Raw genomic sequence first — 10,253 nt, 5'->3', positions numbered from 1 at the left:
TTTGTTTCTTTTATCTTGTCAGCCACCCTGTGTCTTTTGTTTGGAGCATTTATTCCATGACATTTTAAAGTAGATTTTAATAGGTATGTAGTTATTGAAATTTTGTTAGTTGTTTTCTGATTGTTTATGTAGTTCTTTTCTACATTTCTCTTCTTCTTTTAGTGCATTCCCTTGTGGTTTGATGATTTTCTTTCATATTATGTTTGTGTTACTATATCCGAATTTTTGTATATATATTGTAGATTTTTGATTTGTGGTTACACTGGGTTCATACATGTTGATTTGTAACTCTACTTGTTTTAAACTTGGAGTTATTTAATTTTGTACACTTTTTTTTTTTTTGTGGTATGCGGGCCTCTCACTGTTGTGGCCTCTCCCATTGCAGAGCACAGGCTCCAGACACGCAGGCTCAGTGGCCATGGCTCACGGGCCCAGCTGCTCCGTGGCATGTGGGATCTTCCTGGACCGGGGCACGAACCCGTGTCCCCTGCATCGGCAGGCAGACTCTCAACCGCTGCGCCACCAGGGAAGCCCTGTACACATTTTTAAAAATCTACATTTTTACTCCCCCACTGTATTTTGTATTTTTGATGTCATATTTTCCTTTTTCATATCTATCCCTTAACTGTTTTTTGTAGTTATTGTTGATTTTTACAATTTTTTTCTTTTAATTTTAGTAGTAGCTTATTTAGCTAGTTGATCCCCTGCCTTTACTATATATTTGCCTTTACCAGTGAGGTTTTTCCATTCCTATATTTTCTTATTTATCATTGTAACTATTTCTTTTTCACCTGAAGAAGATTCTTTAACATTTCTTGTACAATTGGTTTAGTATTGATGAACTCCATTATTTTTTTGCTTTTCTAAGAAACTCTTTATCTTTCCTTCAAATTTGAATGATAACATATCTCGGTAGTGTATCCTAGGCTGCAGATTTTTTTTATTTTTTTTTTCCTTTCAGCACTTTAAATATATCATGTGACTCCCTTCTGGCCTGCAAAGCTTCTGTTGAAAAATCATCTTATAGCCTTATAGAGGTTCACTTGCATGTTATTCTTTGTTTCTTTCTTGCTGCCTATAAAATTTCTCTCTTTAATTTTTACTTTTGTCTTTTTAATTATTATATGTCTTGATGTTGGTCTCCTTTGGCTCAGCTTGTATGGAACTCTGTGCTTCCTGTACCTGTATAGTGGTTTCATTCTTTAGGTTCAGGAAATTTTCAGCCATAATTTTATCAAATACATTTTCAACCCCCTTCTCTCTCTCTTCTCCTTCTGGGACTGCTATAATGTGAATGTTAGTATACTTGATGTTATTCCAATGGTCTCATAAACTATTATGTTTTTTAAAAATTTCTTTTTCTTTTTGATATTTTTATTGGGTGACTGCCATTATTTTATCTTCCAGATCTCTTATGAGTTCATCTGTACCATCGAAGCTGCTGTTATTTTCTTCTATTTTATTTTTCATTTTAGTTATTGTGTTCTTCAGCTCTTACTGGTTCTTTTATATATTTTCTAGTTCTTTCTTAAGTTTTCACTGTGCTTGTCTATTCTTTTCCCTAATTCAGTTAGCATTAGCATTCTTATTACTACTGCTTTTAACTCTTTATCAGGTAAATTATTTATCTCTGTATCTTTAGGGTTTTTTTCATGCTCTTTCTTTTGAAACATATTCCTCTGTCTTCTCATTTTGTTTAACTTTCTCTGTCTCTATGAAATTAGGTGAAACACTTACTTATTCCAGTCTTGAAGGTTTTTCTTTGTGTTGGAGGGTCCCTATGCAGTATATGTGTGCCTCATGGTTTGGTGGTATAGCTGAATCTGAAGTGAGCATAGGCTGCATCTTTCCCTGTGTTGTGCTAACAACATCTTTGGTGGATGGCTGGTAGGATTTGGAAGAGCTGTGGATAGAGCCAGGTGCAAGCCAGGGCTTCTCCTATGCTCACTGGTTTACTGGGGCATGGAGATGGGTCCCAAGGTGCTAGAGGAGGACCTCTGAAGGAGTTGGGTTTCCTCAGGGTGTGATGGCAATTTCTGTCTTGGTTCAGGCCATGACCAGGCCTGCAGGCTTGGGGCTGCACTTCCGAGCTTGTTTCACTGTTTCCCTGGAATATACACCTTGGATAGAGGCTAGGTTGGGGTCAGAGATCTGGATCCAAACTACTGAGCTGGTTGGTTCTGTCATTTCCCACATGTGCACATGGACATGTGTGCCTGCAATGGTAATCTCTTCAATGGAGCTTCTTCTACCCCCTCTCAAGTTTGTGCATGAACTTGTAAGTCAGCAATGGCATCCTTTGCCTGAAGCTGGTTTCACTTCCTCCTGTGTGTGTGCACTAAAGCATGTGCTGACAATGGCTGCCTCTGCCCTGGTCAGAGACAGGGCTGGGGCCTGAGCTAGCTCTGTTCCCTCCAAGTTTGCATACTTTCATTGGCAATGACAGCCACCAAATTAGCAGGGAGCAGTGCCTGAGCAGGAGGGACTGGAGCAGAAGCTTGCTGCAGTCTGGAGTGTGTTCTGGGGTGGTCCTGGAAAGCCAGCCAGAGCACCAGGTGGTTTTCAGTCTGCTGCTTCAAGAGCAGAGTCTTGGTTACTTACAATCCTCCAGTAAGCCCCACTGGGTTTCAAACCAGCTAAGGGGGCTTGTCTTCCCAGTGTCAGACTCCAGAACTCAGGTGCATCATATGTGGCTCAAACTCTTCACTCCACAGAAAGGATCCCCAAGCCTGTGATATCCCCCTCTTCTTCTTGGGACATAGGGACATAGGTCCCAACTAGATGGCTTCTTGGGACATAGGTCCCAACTAGATGGCTTCTCCTCCCCTCCTACAGACACCATGTGGTTCTGTCTGTACAACCTTGGTTGTAGAAAAGCTGTTCTGCTAGCCATCATGTCATTTTCAGTGACAGTTGTGTCAATAAAAATTAAGAAATAGTCAATCAAAGAAAGAAATGGAGAATCTTATTCAAGCCAACACGAGGATTATAACCTGGAAGATAGTCTTTCAGAAAGCTCTGAGGATTGTTCCACCTGTTAGAGGTCAAGGCACAGTTATATAAGTTTTTGAGACAAAGGATTATATATCAAGGTAACATATTTAGTTTATATAATCTAATAATCTAATAAGTAGTGGGTTCTCATGATTCCTACAGAATTGAGAAAGAAATGTTATCTCCTAAGGAGTTACCTTACTGGCCCCAGAAGGAAATTAATTGCTTTTTTTTTTCTTTTCTTTTTTTTTGGTGAGTAGGCATTCCTATGTCTTCTACGGGGATTTAGTTAGTATATAATGAAGATGCACGGTGCACACTAAAGGCAAGGGAGTAGTTGCTCAAATGGGCAGAGAGATAATTCTATGTTTAAAAATTTTCTTCTGTTGCTTTAAAGATAATTTTATTTCATTAGTTTCTCTATATGTAGTTGTAGTTTTTATGTATTCATGGAGGGAGGTGAACTCAGCATTCTCCTACTCCTCCATCTTGATGCCACCTCTCTCGGAATTATTCTTAGTATGAATTTCCCCTTGTGTACTAGGCATAACTTGGTTATCCTAAAATACAATTCATATGGAAAAAGAAGATAAAAGGTTAATTTCTCTTTAAGTATCAAATTTCAGAATAATTAACAACTATTCTAGCAATTTGAACTTTAAATGAAGAGTTTTTGTTTCTCCTACCCCATAAAAAAATTGGTGCACACTGTTTTTTTAAATACATCATATGTTTTTTTAATCATATGTTTCTTAATCATTTTTAGACATTATTTGTGAAGGAAAAATTGCTCCATGTTTGGCAAGTGGGAGTTGGCTCCCTATGTCTCTTTAGCATGACCCCATGAGAGATTCCTTGATTTCTGGTTCAAGTAGACATCCCACATTCATTTTGTACATTTCCTGCCTATGACCTGGTATCAACTATTCAATATTTTTCCAAGGATCCCTCATCCCTTTTAGTAAAAAATAATATTTAGAAATTATATCTGCACACCAGAAGTAATCATTGTTACTAGAGTATTATGGCTTCTAGGCCTTTTTCACAGAGCAAGGAAATATATATTTTATTAAAATTGAAGATTCCATGAACTTATTAACTGTCTTCCTACTAGAATGTAAGTTTTATAAAGCCAGGATTCTATAACTTGTGCTATTCTCACTGAAAACAGTGTATAATATTTAGTAGGGTCACAGTACATATTTTTGAGTGAATTAAGATTAATAGAGCCTAAGATATTATTGAATTGTCCTAGCACTGATTAAATTTATGAGACTAGGGCTTCCCTGGTGGCGCAGTGGTTGGGAGTCCACCTGCCGATGCAGAGAGCACGGGTTCGTGCCCCGGTCCAGGAGGATCCCACATGCCATGTAGCGGCTGGGCCCATGAGCCATGGCTGCTGGGCCTGTGCGTCCGGAGCCTATGCTTCACAGCGGGAGAGGCCACAGCAGTGAGAGGCCCGCGTACCGCAAGAAAAAAAAATATGAGACTAAAATAGTACAGAACTTTTATTTTACACAAAAGCTGTTGCCAAATTTGTTCACCTAGCAGTGGAGCAATTGATCACATGCATGTCCTCCCCACATATGCATATTTTAATTTTGTAAAAGCAATGATACCACATGTTGGTATTCCCCAAGTAGTCAGTAACAAATATTTGGCAAGAACAATATCTTATTCTTGTTTTGCCTCCCTAGATGTCTGACATTTATTATGTACTCTATAAATATGTATTTAATGAATCAAAATAAATAGGAGAATGTATTATGATTAAATTCAATAATTCATATTTATCTTTCCTACATTTATCTTCATGTTTAATTTTGTAATTTAAATTAATTGCCCTACTTTATCAGATATTTTTCAAAACTATTTTTATTCACAAATATGTTTGACATTTATTCTCCCTTTCACTCTATAAAACATTCATATTTTACAATATATACTGATTACCCTCTAGACCAAAACCATTATTTTAGGTGATGTGGACATAGAAAACAAAGAAGATGGAAAAGGTCATTCTTTCCAGGAGACTCATTTTGTAGTAGAAAAAGACAGGCAATACATAAACAACAGAAAATATCAGTTAGTGATAAGTCCTTTGTAAAGAAAACAATTTACTTAGATAATTTTCTTTTTACCTTGCTCTAAAACAAGCATTCTCTGTTTAAAAGGAAATAGGTTTTCCTCCCCACCTCTGTCATTTTCTCCATCTATGTCACTCTGATTTCTGTGTTTTCAACTTTTATGTTTCTCTGTGTATATATAATGTCCTTCCCTCTCTTGTATTTGCACATGGAATAGCTCAGGTTTCAAAACTGGAAGAGTGAATTTAAATTTGATTTCTACCAGATATTAACAATGTGACTTCCCACAAGAGCTGTAAACTAGAGCTTTAATCAGTTGTATAATTATGATACAGCACTAACATTTCTCCACAGGACTGTGACTGAATAATACCTGATTGTATATAAAGCACCCACCACAGTTCATGACACTTAGTAGGTGCCCCTTAAATACAGGTAGGTTTTTAGGTTGTCCTACCATTTAGGGATTCTCTGTTCTCTTTTATTGTGACATATTTTTCTCTTGTGCTTTTGTCCTCCAGCCTGTCTTAAGCCTTTTAATCTTACCTTCCTCGTCTTCTTAGAGGACTTGACACAATGTTCAAAAGGGAAGTGACTTTTGATATGAAAGAAAGCTGGCCCAGGGATGAGAAAAACTGGATTCTCATTCAGGCTCATTCCATCTCTCCGGCAATTATATAGGCTCACTATTCATCAGATAAAGATGCTGCTACCTGCCTGTCCTCTCTAGTTTACAAGGTAATTGTAAGGACACTGTGTATAAAAGTACAAAAGAAACCATATGGCACAACACCTGAATTCACAGTTGTATAAAAGAATAACACAAATCTAACCCTAGCAACCAATATAATCTATTAATCTCTTACTATGTGCCAGATGCCTGCCATGTAATCCACACCCAATTTCTGAGAGGCAGTCTGGCATAATGAAGAACTAGATTCTGCTACCAGACCACCTGAGTTTGAATTCTGGCTCTGCCACTTACTTGCTGTATGACCTTGAGCAAGTTGTCTAACTTCTCTGTGCCTCAGTTTGATTTTCTAATCTGTAAAATGAACTTAATATTGACCAGTTTACAGAATCATCATGTATATTAAATTAGTACCTAATTGAAATGTGTAAGCACATATCACTATATACGGGTTCATTAAATAAACTTTGTCATTTAATCCACATAACAATCTAAAAAAGCTTTATATTATTGTTATCCCCATTATATATTAAAAGCAACTGAAACTAAGCCCAAGGTGATATAAATTGTAAGCGAGAGAGCAGGGACCTTACATCTAACTCAAAATTTAGAGAGGCTCAGTGTGGAGGGAGGATTGTGGGGGGAGATATTTGGAAATATCTGAAGACATTTTTGGTTGTCACAATTGAGGGAGTGTTATTGGCACCCAGTGGATAGAAGTAAACAATGCTCCTGAGCATCTTACAGTGCACAAGACAGCCCTCTAAAATAAAGAATTATTTGGCTCAAAATGTTGATAATGTTTCCAGATAAAACACTGGACAATTTAAATAACATAGTATTTTTACTATAAGTAAGTCCCAGATATTTAGATAAATATGCCCCATGACATACTTGGGACATTATTTAACTGGGAGTCTTGTCTTTTTATTTGTTAAGTATTAGCTGGAAAGTATCTTAGTAACTCTTCACAAACACTCTGTGAATTGGTAGTACATGAGATACCTCTTATGAAAATGAGACTAAGAAAGGTTAACTTACTTGTTTATGATCATTGAACTAGAAAGTAGAAAAACTAAGGTTGGGATACAGGAATCTTATAAATTCATTTACTAGTGACTTTTTACTACACTCTTATTGTCCTTAATTTATTGATTCAGAAATTTGGCATTCAATACATGGGCTGTAATTAAAAAGAAGCAAGTGATTAATAACAGACAGAAAATTACTGAATTTGTGTTACATGTGGAACCACTGAACCAGTTTGCATCTATAGAGGAAACTATAACAGGTCTTCTTAGTCAACTGGGGTGCTAGGTACCAGGTCTTTCTAAAGATCTTATCTTATAAGTTGCTTTCATAGTTGTTTTGATGTTTCTCTGCTAAATAAAGACTGAGGACAAAGACAAACATTATTTTAAAGTATTTTTACACCCTCTTCTATTAAAGTTGCAAATGGGAGTAAAGGACAGTATGGAATTTATCTCTAATTATAAACAGAACATGTGTATGGGTGGAGGAGATGAGTAGCAGAACTGTTTCATGGGCCCCCATATGATAAAACAACCTGTTAAAACTGGCCAGAAAAATCACTTAGGTCAGTCTTCTTTTAGGTAAAAAAGAGCCTCTATAAGATAAGAGGCTTCAGTTTGGGTGATGATGAGAGCACAGAGGGTCTGTGTAGGTGCTGCTTGGAGTCTGCTTTCTATCTGTGATGCCTGACTAACCGGCCAATCAGAGCTGTGAGGAGGTGCCCATGAGCTTGGGAGCTTGCAATAAATCTGATTGATTTAATCTTCAGCTTAGCAATCTCCCAGGTCAATGCTTAATTCTACTATGTCATTCTTCCCCACCTCCCCAGGTTTATTGAGATATAATTGATGTATAATAAATATTGTGTAAAGGTGTACAACGTGGTGATTTGATATATATTGCAAAATGATTACCCCAGTACATTTAGTTAACACCTCCATCAGCTCAGATAGGTTTATTTGTTGCTGTTGTTGTTGAAAACATTTTAAGGTCTACTCTCAGAATTCTCAAGTACATGATACAGTATTTTAACCATAGTCACCATGCTATACAATAAATCCCCAGGACTTATTCTTATAACAGGATGTTTTTACTATTTGATCAACATCTCCTCATTTCCCCCACCCCTAGCCCCTGGCAACCAAAATCTACTCTTTGTTTCTATGAGTTCAGCTTTCTTAGATTCCACATGTAAGTGAGATAATTTTATATATATATTACATTTTACTTATCCATTTAATTGTAGATAGACACTTAGGTTGTTTTCATGTCAGCCTGTTGTGAATAATATTGTAATAAACATGGGGATGAAGACATCTTTTCAGGATAGTGATTTCATTTCCTTCAGATGTATACCCAGAAATGGGATTGATAAATCACACAGTAGTTTGATTTTTAAATTTTTGAGGAACCTCCATACCATTTTCCATAGTGGCTGTGCTAATTTATATTTCCACCAACAGTGTATGAGGGTTCCCTTTCTCCACATGTTGGCCAACACTTGTTATCTCTTGTTATATTTATAATAGGCATTGCAGCAGGTGTGAGATGATATCTCATTGAGGTTTTGACTTTTATTCTCCTGATAATTAGTGTTTTTAAGCACCTTTTCATGTACCTGTTGTCCATTTGTTTGTCTTCTTTAAAAAAACTATCTATTTGGTCCTCTAGCCATTGCTTAATCAGACAATTTGTTTTTGCTATTGAGCTGTATGAGTTCCTCGTATATTTTGTATATTAACCCCTTTAATTCATATGGAACCATAAGAGACTCCAAGTAGCAAAAACAACCTTGAGAAAAAACAAGCTGTAGGGATCACATATTCTGATTTCAAACTATATTACAAATCTATAGCAAACCAAACTGTATGGCACTTGCATAAAAACAGACATAGACCAATGTAACAGAATCAAGAGCCCAGAAATAAACCCATACATATACAGTCAACTAATATTTGACAAGGTGGTCAAGAATACTCAATAAGATTAGCATAGTCTCATCAATAAATTGTTTTGGAAAAACTGTATATTCATGTACAAAAGAATGAAATTGGTTTCCTATCTTATATCACTCACAAAAATTAACTCACAATGGATAGACTTAAATGTAAGACCTAAAACTCCTATGAGAATACATAGGGAGAAATGTTATCGACATGGGTATTGCAAATGACTTTTTGAATATGACACCAAAAGCACAAACAACAAAGGCAAAATAATAGCATAGGACTACATCAAACTGAAAAGCTTCATGGCAAAGGAAAGAATCACAAAAATGGAAAGGCAGCCTATGGAATTCTACCTCCTTCTTTCATAAGAAGAAATCCTGAGAGATGAAAACAGAGTCTCATTTAAAAATGATATATATATATATATATATATATATATATATATATATAGCCACCCACATGTGCAATGCAATAGCTATGTATCAAGATGTGAATGTGCCCTGCCTGGACAGGAAGAACCTGATTGCTCTGAGGATTTTTTTTTCTTTGTTTTTTTTCTGACTCATAAGAGGAGAGCCACATGGGACTTCCCTGGCAGTCCAGTGGTTAAGACTCTGTTCTTCCACTTCAGGGGGCACAGGTTCCATCCCTTGTCAGGGAACTAAGATCTTACATGGCTCATGGCATGGTCAAAAAAAAAAAACAAAAACAAACAAACAAACAAAAAAAGCAGAAAAGAGAGTCACAAAGGCTGGTAACATTTGGTTTTATTTTGTTTCATCAAGTTGTGTCTTTAGGAGAGATATTTGGGGGGTGATATTGACTAATTTTTTTTTTTTTTACTGGACTCTATTGTTTGTGTGAGCGATATTTAGCTAGAGGGGAAAGGAAGGAGTCTTCTTCCTTGACCTATATTCTTCAGGTTATGAGAAGTCAGGTACTCAGCTGGACTTTCCTGGCATTTCAGAGGGAAAATGCCGGAAAGTCTCGTGACCTCATTTTCTGAGGTTCTTTAGTGGGTCTTCCTGAATGCTCAAATGTTCATATATGATTGAATTTCAGAATTTGCATGACAGGATTACCATGGGCTGTTGTCCCTAAATAAAATAAATAAAAATAACATGAATGTGACCATTAGTGATTCTGATTTTCCTATCCATATACAACAAAGAAGTAGCACAGGTGAAGTTCCTTCTGCCCTGTATGGTAACTCACCAAAGCAGAACAAGAAGAATGGTTTGGATAAGTACAGAATTGTTTTGACTTAGCTGGGTAGAATTATGGGCATGGGCATCCATGGACTTAGAAAGAATGAAAGGGATCTTGGATACGGTAAATTAGCCACTCCCTGGGACTCCTAGCCATTAAAGAAGGAATATAGAAGAAAGAGAATCTCAGTTATTGAGGTCACAGAGTGTTATTTATTAAGATGGCTATAAGTCTCAACATTTCTGTGCTTCCAACAGATAATAGACTAACAGAGAAAATAAAAATATTTGT

This window comes from Orcinus orca, chromosome 8, assembly GCF_937001465.1.
Source record: "Orcinus orca chromosome 8, mOrcOrc1.1, whole genome shotgun sequence".
Lineage (NCBI taxonomy): Eukaryota > Metazoa > Chordata > Mammalia > Artiodactyla > Delphinidae > Orcinus > Orcinus orca.
The sequence above is the reverse complement of the archived record's forward strand: the minus strand, read 5'-3'. Positions refer to the sequence as shown.